General features: G+C 36.3%; 1 pseudogene; it reads right to left on the reverse strand.

Moving 5' to 3' along the window:
• Nucleotides 1-14,861: 14,861 nt before the first annotated feature.
• Nucleotides 14,862-15,269, reverse strand: LOC138419430 (large ribosomal subunit protein uL13 pseudogene; annotated as a pseudogene).
• Between the last annotated feature and the right edge of the window lie 1,203 nt (nt 15,270-16,472).

A 16,472-nucleotide genomic window follows, 5' to 3' on the forward strand; every position in this document is an offset into this window, starting at 1 on the left:
AGTCCATGGGATCGCAAAGAGTAGGACACGACTGAGCAACTTTACTTTCACTTCTCACGTTCATGCACTGGAGAAGGAACTGGCAACCCACTCCAGTGTTCCTGCCTGGAGAATCCCAGGGACGGGGGAGCCTGGTGGGCTGCCGTCCATGGGGTCGCACAGAGACGGACACGACTGAAGCAACTTAGCAGCAGCAGCAACAGAACTATTGGTTATAATTGGGGATGTCTAGAATGGCAAAGTGAGTATTTGAAACAGTAGACAAGTTATATTTTCAACACAAAGACTGAGTTGATTGGCACTATGCTTAAGGAAAAGTAACGTCATGTATGGTGAAAAAAGGAGATGATAAGAAGAAGTGAGGGTTAGTTGTCATTCAGTAAGTGAGAAATAATAAGCATTTGAATTAAGACAGTGACAGAGAATGAGAAAGATGGGACAGATAAATCAGACTAGGTAAATATTCTCAAGTAGGCATCTATTCAGTATAACATCACAAAATCTTTATGATTATATCTATTTTTATCAATAAATATTTCCAGGTTTCATTTAGAATTATTTACTGTGATAATAGCAGTTAAGAATTATGAATCTTTTCACTCATAAAAGAAGTCTTCTTGTACCTTTAAATTACAATCAAATGACAGCAAACCTGCTGAAAAGCAAATTGATGAATGAAATATGAACATAAAATTTTAAAAAATTGCACCTCATTATATCAAACTTAGTTGGAGGCTTAAAGTAGAAGTGCTTTCTGAGACTTAATCTTTATGTTCAACAGAATATAGGAAAGACACCATAAAAACAGTGATTTGCCACCCAAATGCTACACCTCTCATCTCTGCTCATACAGAGTCAACAAGTCCAGAAAGATTGCCTCAGACCTTATTTCTTGTGTAAATGTATAACTTTTCTGTGGGCCTATAATGTACCAGACATTGTATAAGCATGTTACCTCACAGAGAACTTAACTACCTGCCTTCCAACGCATTCCATCTCAGTGTCAAGGGATTTAAAGTTCTTTTTATCAATCTATCCCTTTTTACTAAAAAAAAAAAAAAAGTTACTATATGCAAAAGGCTATAAACCACTCTATGTATAGAACATTTAATATGCAGTGTTTTGTTTATTCTTTGCAACAACCTTATAATCTAAGCACCACTGTTGTTCACATTTTCCAAAGAGAAAACCAAGCCTGAAAGATATTAATTAACTTCTTAAAGTCAGAACAAATGAAGTAGAGAAGGGATAAGAACACCATTGATATGGCATTTTTAAAACAATCATATCAGATATCCTTTACACTATAAATAATCCAGTTTAAGATGACCATCTTCAGGGCAATGTCTATGAGAGTTTCAAAGAAGAGGCTGTCAGTAATGTTAAATTCTATGGAGAAATTAAAGTCATAACAGAGGACATCTGTTTAATTGCATTTCACAGAGAGGTCAACTTTATTTTGTAACTTCTGAAGCAGGATACTTTTTTGTTGATGTATAGTTGATGTACAAAGTTGGGGTAGTTTTATGTGTACAGCAGAGTGATTCAGTTATACAAATGTATGTATCAGTTATTTTCCAGATTGTTTCCCTTATAGGTTATTATGAAATATTGAGTATACTTCTTTGTGCTATGTAGTAAGTCCTTCTTGGTTATCTATTTTTCGGATAGCAATTACTCTCAAACTCCTGATTTATTAAATGCTTCTTCATCTATTACTTTATATGTTACTCTCAAGCTTCTGATTTATTCCTCCTCCACTTTCATCTTTGTTATAAGTTTCTTTTCTGTGTTTGTGGGTCTGTTTCTGTTTTTTATATAATTTTATTTGTATCTTTTTTTTAAGGTTCCACATTTAAGCAATCTCATTTAATATTTGTCTTTCTCTGACTTACTACATTTAATATGAAAATACCTGTGTCCACCTATGTTGCTACAAATGGCATTACTTTATTTTTTATGGCTGAGCAATATTCCATTGTTTATACCTCATCTAGGAATGGGAAAGAAGGAAGATAGCCAGTCATTGCAAAGTAGGTGTTGATTGAATAAAAGTTAATGTAGATGAGGCTTGCTCGATGGAAATGTCTAAAATTCCTCCATCTCTATGCAACTACTGTGATTAGACTTCTCAAGGAATTCATTGAAAATATTGGTGATAATATAAATTGTTTTAATTATTATCCAATTAAAGCCTGAACTACTGAATAGCTGTAGACATTCAGTGTCAGCGGTGACTTAAGCATTTAATATTAGCGGAAAACAACAGAATGGGAAAGACTAGAGATCTCTTCAAGAAAATTTGAGATACCAAGGGAACATTTCATGCAAAGAAGGGCTCAATAAAGGACAGAAATGGTATGGACCTAACAGAAGCAGAAGATATTAAGAGGTGGCAAGAATACACAGAAGAACTGTACAAAAAAGATCTTCATGACCAAGATAATCACCATGGTGCAATCACTCACCTAGAGCCAGACATCCTAGAATGTGAAGTCAAGTGAGCCTTAAGAAGCATCACTACAAACAAAACTAGTGGAGGTGACGGAATTCCAGTTGAGCTATTTCAAATCCTGAAAGATGATGCTGTGAAAGTGCTGCACTCAATATGCCAGCAAATTTGGAAAACTCAGCAGTGGCCACAGGACTGGAAAAGGTCAGTTTTCATTCCAATCTCAAAGTAAGGCAATGCCAAAGAATGCTCAAACTACCACACAGTTGCACTCATCTCACATGCTACTAAAGTAATGCACAAATTTCTCCAAGCCAGGCTTCAGCAATACGTGAATTGTGCACTTCCAGATGTTCAAGCTGGCTTTAGAAAAGGCAGAGGAACCAGGGATCAAATTGCCAACATCCACTGGATCATCAAAACAACAAGAGAGTTCCAGAAAAGCATCTATTTCTGCTTTATTGACTATGCCACAGCCTTTGACTGTGTGGATCACAATAAACTGTGCAAAATTCTGAGAGAGATTGGAATACCAGACCACCTGACCTGCCTCTTGAGAAACCTATATGCAGGTCAGGAAGCAACAGTTAGAACTGGACATGGAACAACAGCCTGGTTCCAAATAGGAAAAGGAGTACGTCGAGGCTGTATATTGTCACCCTGCTTATTGAACTTATATGTAGAGTACATCATGAGAAACGCTGGACTAGAAGAAACGCAAGCTGGAATCAAGATTGCCAGGAGAAATATCAATAACCTCAGATATGCAGATGATACCACCCTTATGGCAGAAAGTGAAGAGGAACTGAAAAGCCTCTTGATGAAAGTGAAAGAGGAAAGTGAAAAAGTTGGCTTAAAGCTCAGCATTCAGAAAACGAAGATCATGGCCTCTGGTCCCATCACTTCATGGGAAATAGATGGGGAAACAGTGGAAACAGTGGCTAACTTTTATTTTGGGGGGGCTCCAAAATCACTGCAGATGGTTATTGCAGCCATGAAATTAAAGACACCTACTGCCTGGAAGAAAAGGTATGAGCAACCTAGATAGCATATTCAAAAGCAGAGACATTACTTTGCCAGCAAAGGTCCGTCTGGTCAAGGCTATGGTTTTTCCAGTAGTCATGTATGGATGTGAGAGTTGGACTGTGAAGAAAGCTGAGCTCTGAAGAATTGATGCTTTTGGAGTGTGGTGTTGGAGAAGACTCTTGAGAGTCCCTTGGACTGCAAGGAGATCCAACCAGTCCATTCTGAAGGAGATCAGCCCTGGGATTTCTTTAGAAGGACTGATGCTAAAGCTGAAACTCCAGTACTTTGGCCACTTCATGCGAAGGGTTGACTCATTGGAAAAGATTCTGATGCTGGGAGTGATTGGGGGCAGGAGGAAAAGGGCACTGGAATGCATCACCAACTCGATGGACATGAATCTGAGTGAACTCCGGGAGTTGGTGATGGACAGGGAGGCCTGGCATGCTGCAATTCATGCGGTCACAAAGAGTTGGACACGATTGAGCGGCTGAACTGAACTGAACTGATAGCTCTTCTGTTGAAAACCTTCCATTTTCTCTGGTATCTAGGAAGAGCATGAAATTTAGTATCCTGCGTTTAAATGGTCATCCACTATCTTTTTATTTATTTTAATTGTTAAATGAATGAAATATATTTTAATTGTTAAAATAAATATAATGCAACTTTTGGTGCTGCTCTGTGGTTGGCAAAGAAGCATGACATATATATCTGTATATAGAATGTTATATATTTTATGTAACATATAGTGATTTGTTGATATAGTACCTACTTTCCCTTTCCTTTTACATTAAAAAAATTTAATAATGGCCCATCCACTTATAAAACAACTCTATGGAAGGCAGCTATGCTCATCACTATACCACCAGCTCTTTGTTTTTCAGACATCATAGTTGTTTTTGCCTAAGTCAGATTTCCTAAAAATACTTTTGAAAAAACATTCTTATAAGAGAGAAACAGCTACTCAATAACTTATATCCATTGAAATAAGATGTAATTTTGCAAAAGCAAGGAGTCTTACTAGCACCAGAGAAATTTTTTAAAGTTGAATATTTTATGGCTCCCATTCACCCCCAAATCAAAGTCTTTTCTATCCTGAATTCTTCAGGGTAATTTATATTATTTATTTAGCAGATGCTTTTAATTTCATAATCAGTTTTCTACCATATTTCTTACTGACTATTTTTAGTGGTATGGGATTAGCATCTCCTTCACTGGAAATACTAGGCTAATTAAAGCAAAAAAATATATATATATATATTGTGTACATACATGTTGAGTAAAATCTAGTCCTCTGAATAAATATTAGACATTAATATTTAGTTTATATTGGTATAAACTGATGAATTTATATAAATGAGAGAATATTATTTATATAATAAGAATATAATCAATCATCTACTCACATATTGAGGTTTTATTTATTAGTTACTGTATTTTGCAGGTCCTTCATCATATCACCACCCAAACATGGGGGTTTTGTATCATTGAACCATCATTTACTGCTTTACTAAACCTCCTTTAGCCCCAGTTTACTTCATGTGCACAAAGTGTTAATTGTGATAGCCACCTCACAGCTTTATTGTGAGATTCAAAAGGGATCCAAGCACAACTTCTTAGAAGTGTAATTTGCCACATAATCGTAAACATTAGCTGCTATTATTTAATAGCTTTCAGAATTCTATAACATAAATATATTTGATGTATAGTTTATGAGATACAAAGCAAAAATTAGGAGCTATGGTAAAAGAAAAGGCAGTTATCATGAATATAGCAGATCTTGTTGCCAGTTTTATGTGACTGAAGTTATGCAGTCTAATTTTTTTCTACAAGTCTAAATAAAATTGTCATTTAGAAAAGTCACAGTGACTTGACTCATTGATTTAGATCAACTCTAAATAAGTTTTTTTTATTGGCAGAGACATTTTAGCCATTAGCAAGTTTGACTGTTAAAAGGCCTTGTCTCCATGGGTGAAGATTTACTTATATAAGAAACTCATATAGGGATCAAATAGAAGCCATTATGTGCAACAAAGGCAGAAAAATGAATAAATGTAGGTACTATTCCTATTATAATTACATAGCCAAAGCGAATACATGTGTATTTATGTAAAATGATCAGAGATATTATCACATACTAGATGGATAAGCATGTGATTAGTGACACCTGTGAAGTTCAGAACACTAATCATAATTATTAGCAAGACAGTCATATGGAAATTAGTTAGCCTTTGCACTATAATACATTATGAATTAACACATTATTCTTACCTTGCAGTCAACTTATTTCCCAAATATATAAAAAATGATTTCATTAAATAATTTAACCATCCACAACCCTTAGATAAAGTTTTCGGGATCGTCTGGAAGTAAGCTGATGTCAAGATTATGAGGTAACAGTTTCAGTATGCTCTTAATCATTTTCTGTGTGTTTTCCTAACTTGAGTTTATACAGATTTATATTCACTTTCCTAGGTGGCACTAGTGGTAAAGAACCTGCATGCTTGCTGATGAAATGCAGGTTTCTTCTAAGAAATGCAGGTTTGATCCCTGGGTGGGGAAGATCCCCTGGAGGAGGGCATAGCAACCCACTCCACTATACTTGCCTGGAAAATGCCATGGACAGAGGAACCTGGTGGGCTTCAGTCCAGGGGATCACAAAGAGTCAGACATGACTGAAGTGACTTGGCATCCATGCATATTCAGTTTATGTACAAATAGAGAAAAAGACTAAAAAACTATGTATCCTGTGGTTTATAAAGCTTTTAGTCTGCCCTGGCATGAATACATATCCTTAGTTCTTTAAGAACGGTGAAGAGGGCAAGAGAAATTTTCAAAGTTATGGGTTAATTACTCTTCTCTAGCACAAAAGGAGTATTTTTTTTAATCCAAGTTCTGAAAACTCCTTATAAGTAAATATTATATATCTCTATATTTTTCCTTTTTCTTTTTTTATTGAAGTACAGTTGGCATACAATATTATATGTTTCAGTTGTATTACATGGTAATTCAACATTTATATACATTACAGATTTATACCATGGTAATTCTAGTAACCATCTGTCATCATACAAAGTTATGACAATATTATTTATTTTCTATGCTGTACATTATATCCCCATGACTTATGTTATAACTTGAAACTTGTAGTTTTCTTTTTTTGTGGCATCTTTGTCAGGTTTTGGTATTAGGGTGATGGTGGTCTCATAGAATGAGTTTGGAAGTTTACCTTCCTCTGCAATTTTCTGGAAGAGTTTGAGTAGGATAGGTGTTAGCTCTTCTCTAAATTTTTGGTAGAATTCATCTGTGAAGCCATCTGGACCTGGGCTTTTGTTTGCTGGAAGACTTATGATTACAGTTTCAATTTCCATGCTTGTGATGTGTCTGTTAAGATTTTCTATTTCTTCCTGGCTCAGTTTTAGAAAGTTGTACTTTTCTAAGAATTTGAAAACTATAGGCCAATATCACTGATGAACATAGATGCAAAAAGCCTTAACATAATTCTAGCAATCAGAATCCAGCAACACATTAAAAAGATCATACATCATGACCAAGTGGGCTTTATCCAGGGATTCATGGATTCTTCAATATCTGCAAATCAATCAATGTAATACACCACATTAACAAATTGGAAAATAAAAGCCATATGATTATCTCAATAGATGCAGAGAAAGTCTTTGACAAAATTCAACATCCATTTATGATAAAAACTCTCCAGAGAGCAGGAATTGAAGGAACATACCTCAACGTAATAAAAGCTATATATGACAAACCCACAGTAAACATTATCCTCAGTGGTGAAAAATTGAAAGCATTTCCCTTAAAGTCAGGAACAAGACAAGGGTGCCCACTTTCACCACTACTATTCAACGTAGTTTTGGAAGTTTTGGCCACAGCAATCAGAGCAGAAAAAGAAATAAAAGGAATCGAAATTGGAAAAGAAGAAGTAAAACTCTCACTGTTTGCAGATGACATGATCCTCTACATAGAAAACCCTAAAGACTCCACCAGAAAATTACTAGAGCTACTCAATGAATACAGTAAAGTGGCAGGATATAAAATAAACACACAGAAATCCCTTGCATTCCTATACACTAATAATGAGAAAATAGAAAGATAAATTAAGGAAACAATTCCATTCACCATTGCAATGAAAAGAATAAAATACTTAGGAATATATCTACCTAAAGAAACAAAAGACCTATATATAGAAAACTATAAAACACTGGTGAAAGAAATCAGAGGACACTAATAGATGGAGAAATATACCGTGTTCATGGAAGAATCAATGTAGTGAAAATGAGTATACTACCCAAAGCAATCTATAGATTCATACAATTCCTATCATGCTACCAATGATATTTTTCACAGAGCTAAAACAAATAATTTCACAATTTGTATGGAAATATAAAAACCTTGAATAGCCAAAGCAATCTTGAAAAAGAAGAATGGAATGGAACTGGAGGAATCAACCTGCCTGACTTCAGGCTCTAGTACAAAGCCACAGTCATGGTACCACAGTATGGTACTGGTACAAAGAAAGAAATACAGATCAACTGAACAAAATAGAAATCCCAGAGATAAATCCACACACCTATGGACACCTTATCTTCGACAAAGGAGGCAAGAAAATACAATGGAGAAAAGACAATCTCTTTAACAAGTGGTGCTGGGAAAACTGGTCAACTACTTATAAAAGAATTATACTAAAACACTTTCTAACACCATACACAAAAATAAACTCAAAATGGATTAAAAATCTAAACATAAGACCAGAAATTATAAAACTTCTAGAGGAGAACATAAACAAAACACTCTCCCACATAAATCACAGCAGGATCCTCTATGACCCACCTCCCAGAATATTGGAAGTAAAAGCAAAAATAAACAAAGGGGACGTAATTAAAATTAAAAGCTTCTGCACAACACAGGAAACTATAAGCAAGCTGAAAAGATAGCCTTCAGAATGGGAGAAAATAATAGCAAATGAAGCAACTGACAAAGAATTAATCTCAAAAATATACAAGCAACTCCTGCAGCTCAATTCTAGAAAAATAAATGACCCAATCAAAAAATGGGCCAACGAACTAAACAGACATTTCTCCAAAGAAGACATACAGAAGACAAAGACATGAAAAGATGCTCAACATCACTCATTATCAGAGAAGTGCAAATCAAAACCACAATGAGGTACCATTTCACAGCAGTCAGAATGGCTGTGATCCAAAAGTCTACAAGCAATAAATGCTGGAGAGGGTGTGGAGAAAGGGAACCCTCTTACACTGTTGGTGGGAATGCTAACTAGTACAGCCACTATGGAGAACAGTGTGGAGATTCCTTAAAAAACTGGAAATAGAACTGCCATATGACCCAGCAATCCAACTGCTGGGCATACAAACCAAGGAAACCAGAATTGAAAGAGACACATGTACCCCAATGTTCATCGCAGCATTATTTATAATAGCCAGGACATGGAAGCAACCTAGATGTCCATCAGCAGATGAATGGTTAAGAAAGCTGTGGTACATATACACAATGGAGTATTACTCAGCCGTTAAAAAGAATACATTTGAATCAGTTCTAATGAGGTGGATGAAACTGAAGCCTATTGTACAGAGTGAAGTAAGCCAGAAAGAAAAATACCATTACAGTATACTAATGCATATATATGGAATTTAGAAAGATGGTAACAATAACCCTGTATGTGAGACATCAAAAGAGACACAGATGTATAGAACAGACTTTTGGACTCTGTGGGAGAGGGAGAGGGTGGGATGATTTGGGAGAATGGCATTGAAACATGTATAATATCATATGTGAAACGAATCGCCAGTCCAGGTTTGATGCATGATACAGGATGCTCGGGGCTGGTGCACTGGGATGACCCAGAGGAATGGTCTGGGGAGGGAGGTGGGACAGGGGTTCAGGATGGGGAACACAGGTACACCATGGAGGATTCATGTTGATGTATGGCAAAACCAATACAATATTATAAAGTAATTAGCCTCCAATTAAAATAAATAAATTTATATTTTAAAGAAAAGAAACTTGTATCTTGATCTTAATCCCCTTCATCTATTTTACCCAACCTCACTATATTTGTCACTGAGTCTGTTTTTGCTTTGTTTTGTTTTTTCTGTTCTTTTTTTAGACTTTGCATGTAAGTGAAATCATTAAGCCTTTGTCTTTTTTGTCTAATTTCACCTAGCATAATACCAATCCCATAATACTAGGTCCATCCATCTTGTTACAGTTGGCCATCTTTCATTCTTTTATATGGTTGAGTAAAGCATCACTACGAACAAAGCTAGTGGAGGTGATGGAATTCCAGTTGAAATGTTTCAAATCTTGAAAGATGATGCTGTGAAAGTGCTGCACTCAATATGCCAGCAAATTTGGAAAACTCAGTAGTGGCCACAGGACTGGAAAAGGTCAGTTTTCATTCCAATCTCAAAGAAAGGAAATGCCAAAGAATGCTCAAACTACCTCACAATTGCACTCATCTCACATGCTAGTAAAGTAATGCTCAAATTTCTCCAAGCTAGGCTTCAGCAATACATGAATTGTGTACTTCCAGATGTTCAAGCTGGTTTTAGAAAAGGCAGAGGAACCAGAGATCAAATTGCCAACATCCTCTGGATCATGCAAAATGCAAGAGAGTTCCAGAAAAGCATCTATTTCTGCTTTATTGACTATGCCACAGCCTTTGACTGTGTGGATCACAATAAACTTTGGAAAATTCTGAGAGAGATTGGAATACCAGACCCCCTGACCTGCCTCTTGAGAAATCTGTATGCAGGTCAGGAAGCAACAGTTAGAACCTGACATGGAACAACAGCCTGGTTCCAAATAGGAAAAGGAGTACATCAAGGCTGTATATTGTCACCCTGCTTATTTAACTTATATGCAGAGTACATGATGAGAAATGCTGGACTGGAAGAAACACAAGCTGGAATCAAGATTGCCAGGAGAAATATCAATAACCTCAGATATGCAGATGACACCACCCTTATGGCAGAAAGTGAAGAGGAACTAAAAAGCCTCTTGATGAAAGTGAAAGAGGAAAGTGAAAAAGTTGGCTTAAAGCTCAACATTCAGAAAACGAAGATCATGGCATCTGGTCCCATCACTTCATGGGAAATAGATGGGGAAACAGTGGAAACAGTGTCAGACTTTATTTTTTTTTGCTCCAAAATCACTGCAGATGGTGACTGTAGCCATGAAATTAAAAGACGCTTACTCCTTGGAAAAAAAGTTATGACCAACCTAGATAACATATTCAATAGCAGAGACATTACTTTGCCGACTAAGGTCCATCCGGTCAAGGCTATGGTTTTCTAGTAGTCATGTATGGATGTGAAAGTTGGACTCTGAAGAAGGCTGAGTGACGAAGAATTGATGCGTTTGAACTGTGGCGTTGAAGAAGACTCTTGAGAGTCCATTGGGCTGCAAGGAGATCCAACTAGTACATTCTGAAGGAGACCAGTCCTGGGTGTCCATTGGAAGGAATGATGCTAAAGCTGAAACTCCAGTACTTTGGCCACCTCATGTGAAGAGTTGACTCATTGGAAAAGACTTTGATGCTGGGAGGGTTTGGTGGCAGGAGGAGAAGGGGACAATAGAGGATGAGATGGCTGGATCGTATCAGTGACTCGATGAACATGACTCTGAGTGAACTCCGGGAGTTGGTGATGGACAGGGAGGCCTGGCGTGCTGCGATTCACGGGGTTGCAAAGAGTCAGACACGATTGAGCGACTGAACTGAACTGAACATGCCATTATAAATACACCACATATTTTTTATCAGTTCATCTATTGATGGACACTTAGGTTGTTTTACTATAATATATTGGCTATTGTGAATAATGCTGTGATAACAGAGGGCTGTATATATTTTTTCAGGTTATTGTTTTTGTTTTCTTTGGGAAAATGTCAATCATGCTATTATTATTTGAGCACCTCCCTACTGTTTTCCATAGTGGCTGTACTACTATGTGCTGTGCCTCCTTAGGGTTTGTCACACAGGGCGTGTAGGTCTGACTAGACCACATCTTCACCCCTCCTATTCATCTCAATGTGGTTATTATTCATTATATCTTTAGTTCTAGCAGTTGTGTTCTTCTAATCTTCAGGTCACTCTCAAGAGAGTGGAGTTGTAGTTTTGGTGTGTCCACTGAAGGAGGTAAACTTGGTCTTTCTGCTTTACTATCTTGAGCCAGACTCCACGTCTCTTCATTTTAAAGTTCTTTGAAAATGCCTTTATCCATTCTGCAATAAAAATGATAAGGTATAATCTCTCTTTCCCCTCTCTCTTTAGCTTTTTTTTTAAAAAAAATTAACAATAGCTATTTCTCCCTGGAACAATTTTTGTTTCGCAATAAATTTAAAGACATTTCCAAAGTCAGGGAAAAAATGAGGGGAGTGGGAGATTACAAAGTTATAAAATGCAAGTTGTCTTGTTAAAGCATAAAATGATTGCAGCAAATGCCACTCCAGGGGAATAGTGCCTTGCCACTGATTTTTGCTAATGGTAACACCTGACTGACTCCAAGGAGAATGTTGCTTCATGATCACTAGGGCAATACCATTATTCAAAACCTTAGTATGATTTTAACACTAAGGAAATAGTTTTATGGCCAATGATTCTAAGTTTTCTTGGGCAATGAACAACTCTTACAAGATTCAGGAGTATCAGGTAGAAGGATCTTCAGCCTTAAATTCAGGCTATGAATCTTGATTTTTTTTTTTTTAAGAGCTTAAACAAGCAACTAAACTTTTCTGAGTACTTTGGGGTTTTGGAATTCTCTCTCAGTTACTGACCTAGATAACCTAATAATTATGTATTCATAAAACAATTATTTATTATTTAATTTGTTAATTCATTCAGGAAGTATCTGTGTCGTGGCTTCCATTATATTAATAAATGTATGGCAGCTCTATGAAAGTTTTACTACTGACTACAAGCTTTAGTTTAGCTGATTGGTCATAACATTTGTTTCAACATATTGACATATAAGTCTTCATTTTCACCCTAGTTGGATTATATGCTCTAGGGCTACTGTATGAAGACATTTTGTCCTTTGCCAAGATTATAAATGTATATTTCATTAGAATACTGAGAGTCTGTCTAACAGGTCATAATTTTTTTTTCATAGCATATTTTCATGTTACTGATTCTGTGATATTCATTAGCACTTTAGTAAAAAGTGTGTCACAGTTTCTAATGAAAGCCTCTTATGTTAGCTCTCTGACATACTGATATCCATTAATTTCCCAACACTTTCTCTGATATACAAAGTGTAAAGTGCTGAGCAGAGTGCTGGGAGAGCATCGTGGTATATCTGACATTAGCTCTCATTCTTTCATTCACCAAAGAAGTACTGAGACATGGGTATAGTTTATTCTGGTCCTGGATATATAAAGATTAAATAAGTCAATATCTATATATTTAGAATCTTGTACTTTAAAAAGGTAAGATGAAATATTAGGCAACTACCACTAATACAAGAGATAGCATTGAGTTTCTATCAAAAGGGCAGCTCAAATAGTAACAGAAATTCTTTCAAAATAAAAACCAGTTGCTCCTAAAATTGATATATTTATTTGGCATCCCTCACAGACATTAGTCAAATGTTTCCTACCTAAATAATTAAATGCTTTTATATTCAAAATAAAACACAATATTAATTTGTCCATCTAAATAGGAAACTATCCTGGAATATGTACTGTTGTGCACTGTTGGTTTTGTTTTTGTTTTCCCTTTTAATTTGGATACAACCTGGTATGTGGGATCTTAGTTTTTGACCAGGGATGGAACTCTTCCTGTTTGAACTGGTAGTACAAAGTCTTAACCACTAGACCACCAGGTAAGTCCCATATCCTGGAATATCTAATAATGATATATTCTAATCTAAACTACAAATATTATGGATCAGTTTACAAACTCAGAGAAATAGGTGTAATCACTGTCAGTTTAGGACAAATATAGCTTCTTTGCTCATTTGCTACAGTATAACAACCTCAAAATTTAGGTTTCTTTTTATTTTATCAGGGTTAGCACATACTATATAAGGACTGAAATTAAAAAGAGATTGTAATAGAGGAGACTTTATTATTATTTGCTTGGCATTGAAGAAATTTGCAAACCTATCTCCAGTGCACTCCAAGTTTATCTGCAAATTCTAGACTCTTATTTATTTTAAATACTCTATTGAAAAATAATTGCTAACATTTGTTGAAGGCTCACATGAAGAGCTCTCTTCTTGGTTTTTCTGATTGTCTGTTTTATTTAATTCTGAGGATCATCACAGGCATTTTTCACAGACAAGAACTCTGAGTCATAAGAAGGTTAAGCTGCCTCTGTGAACGAGAGCCTGGCTAAATTTCACAGTCTGAGATACTTCTTCCCTGGTAGATGAGCCACAAGATAAGTAGTTGTGGAGGAGCTACAAGTCTAAATTCTTAACCAACAGTAAGCTGTTGTGCACATGAAACTATTTTGCAGTCAAATCAGTATATTTCACAGTCACTTCTTTTTTGCTTTCTCTGTAGAATCCACACATGGGTCTGCTTAATGTTAAGGTATGCATGGAAATCTGGTTGAATTGCAACTGAAGTGGTACTTTTTCTCCTGCTCAGTATTACTGCTGCTGAAAGAAGAAGTAACTTTCTGTGGACTATAATGCACAATTTTTAATACTGTATTATACTTGTATGCTTCAGAGTTCTTAAGAAATTGACAATGTTCATCTGATCTTTGTCTTGGTACTAGGATAGTGTGTGCAGTAGACTCTAATACAATGGAACTAGTAACAGAATGAAACTGGAAGTAAAATATGCCCAAACAACCATTCCTCCTTAATTGAGCCATATAATATATTATATATTATATCAGTCTAGTTTAAAGCAAAAGTGCAACTATCAAATAGGTTATTTTTAGAGAAACCTTAAGATAAAGGTAGCATGTGACCATATTCAATATTTCTTAGGAATTTGATTGGTAGAAAAATGACTTCATTTGTAGAAATTTTTATGTTTTTATTTATTAAAATTTGATGCCCAGTAATTTCTTATTAGTGCTCAATACTGTTCTGAGGTTGGGAAAAGTACCAAATCATTGTTTGGAATCTTTTTTTTTTTTTAATTTTTATTTATTTATTTTTTTTAGTTTTTTATTTTTTAAATTTTAATATCTTTAATTCTTACATGCGTTCCCAAACATGAACCCCCCTCCCACCTCCCTCCCCATAACATCTCTAATCTTAATTGAGTATCTGGATACTAAAAAAGTTTCAAATGTATGAGAGCACAATAATGGACATTCCTCTAAATCCATTTTATATATATATATATTTTTTTGAGGAATAAATGATCAATTTTATTGGGGTCAGACTAGAAAACTGTGGGTCTTAAGGACCTCTGTGAATTTGTCAGTTTTCTTCTCTATATTCTTTTCAGCCTGCTTCCATAGCCTCATAAGCTGCTTTTTCTGATGATGGATCGTGGCCTTCTCCTTTCTCTTCTCCTCCAGGGTGACTGTTACCACCTGGTACTTCCAGCCAACCTCATGAGCTGGGCAGCGTAGGTAGGCAAACTTCTGTGTAGGCTTTAGACACAAAACCTTGAGGTCAGCAGCAACCATCATTTGCTTTTTCTTGTCATAGGGTGGCGGGATCCCAGCAAACATCTTGAGGTGGTCCAGGGCATCCTGGCCTTGCTTGGTCTTGTGGAGCAGCATGTCCACCAAGGCTGGGACTCAGAAGTGGTAGGGGCCACGAGAGGTGTTAGTGTTCATTACTTGTGGAGGAAAGCCAGATACTTCAACTTATTTCTGTAGAAACTGCCAAAATGTTGATGCCCTCACAGCACACAAACACAGCCTTCTTACTGACCTGGAAGAACCACGACGGCCGCCAGGTGGTTCAGGAGGCGATCTCAGCCATCTAGCACCAGGACCTGCCCTGCTGCTGTCTTTAGCAGTTGCCTAGGCTGAAACCATTTTTTTAAGTGATTGAAAATATTCTAAAATTTGGATATGATAAGTTTAAGAATGTGTTCTGCATGTGACTATCTCCAGCACAAAAGCTGAATTGTGTGGGTCCAAATAAATTAACTAATATTTAAACTTCATGTATTCCTTTCTGTTTTAAAATGCCACACCTAAACTATTATCCAAAGCCAAAAAAGAGAGTAGTCAAATGAACTGAGAGGAATTATCTGCTTATTTAACTGTTTACACATATAATTTCATGTGTGGAAAAGCTATTTCTGAAAATGTATAGCCATATTTATCTTTTTTTTTTTCATTCGATGGTTAGTCATAACTAGCTGAGACATTCTTGAGAATTTCACTTTAGCGATTATGTTTGTGAGGAACTATATTCACCAGGAAAAATGTTATGTTGTTAAAAAACAATTATTGATAGAGTAGTACATGCATGTCAAGTCTCTTCAGCCGTGTCTGACTCTGTGCGGCCCTGTGGACTGTTGTCCTCCAGGCTCCTCTGTCCATGGGATCACCATGCAGGAACACTGAAGTGGGTTGTTATGCCCTCCTCCAGGAGATCTTCCCGACCCAGGCATTGAACCCATATCTCTTATATCTCCTGCATTGGCAGGAGGGTTATTTACGACTAGCACCACCTGGGAAAGCCCATCCATAGAGCAGATAGGAAGTCAAGTAAGTTGTCAGGTACTGAACAAATTCCCACTCAAACCTGACAGTCTCTAACTCCCTGAACTTGGGTAAAGAAGAAAGGGATTGTAAACCTTGAGCAGATACTAAGATCAAGCACACAGGAATATGCATTATATGATTGAATTCTATATGCTAGACAGTCCCTGTCTCCTCTTAGAAACCTCCCATGCAGAATAATATATTCTATTGTGTCTCTCCTCTTACATCATTGCCGTCTCAGATATTTGCCCAGTTTATTAGCATGAAAACTGGGATTCAGTCACTTAATTTATCTTACTGCCTTTTTTGTTTAGTCTTGGC

This window comes from Ovis canadensis, chromosome 14 (assembly GCF_042477335.2).
Source record: "Ovis canadensis isolate MfBH-ARS-UI-01 breed Bighorn chromosome 14, ARS-UI_OviCan_v2, whole genome shotgun sequence".
NCBI classification, from domain to species: Eukaryota; Metazoa; Chordata; class Mammalia; order Artiodactyla; family Bovidae; genus Ovis; species Ovis canadensis.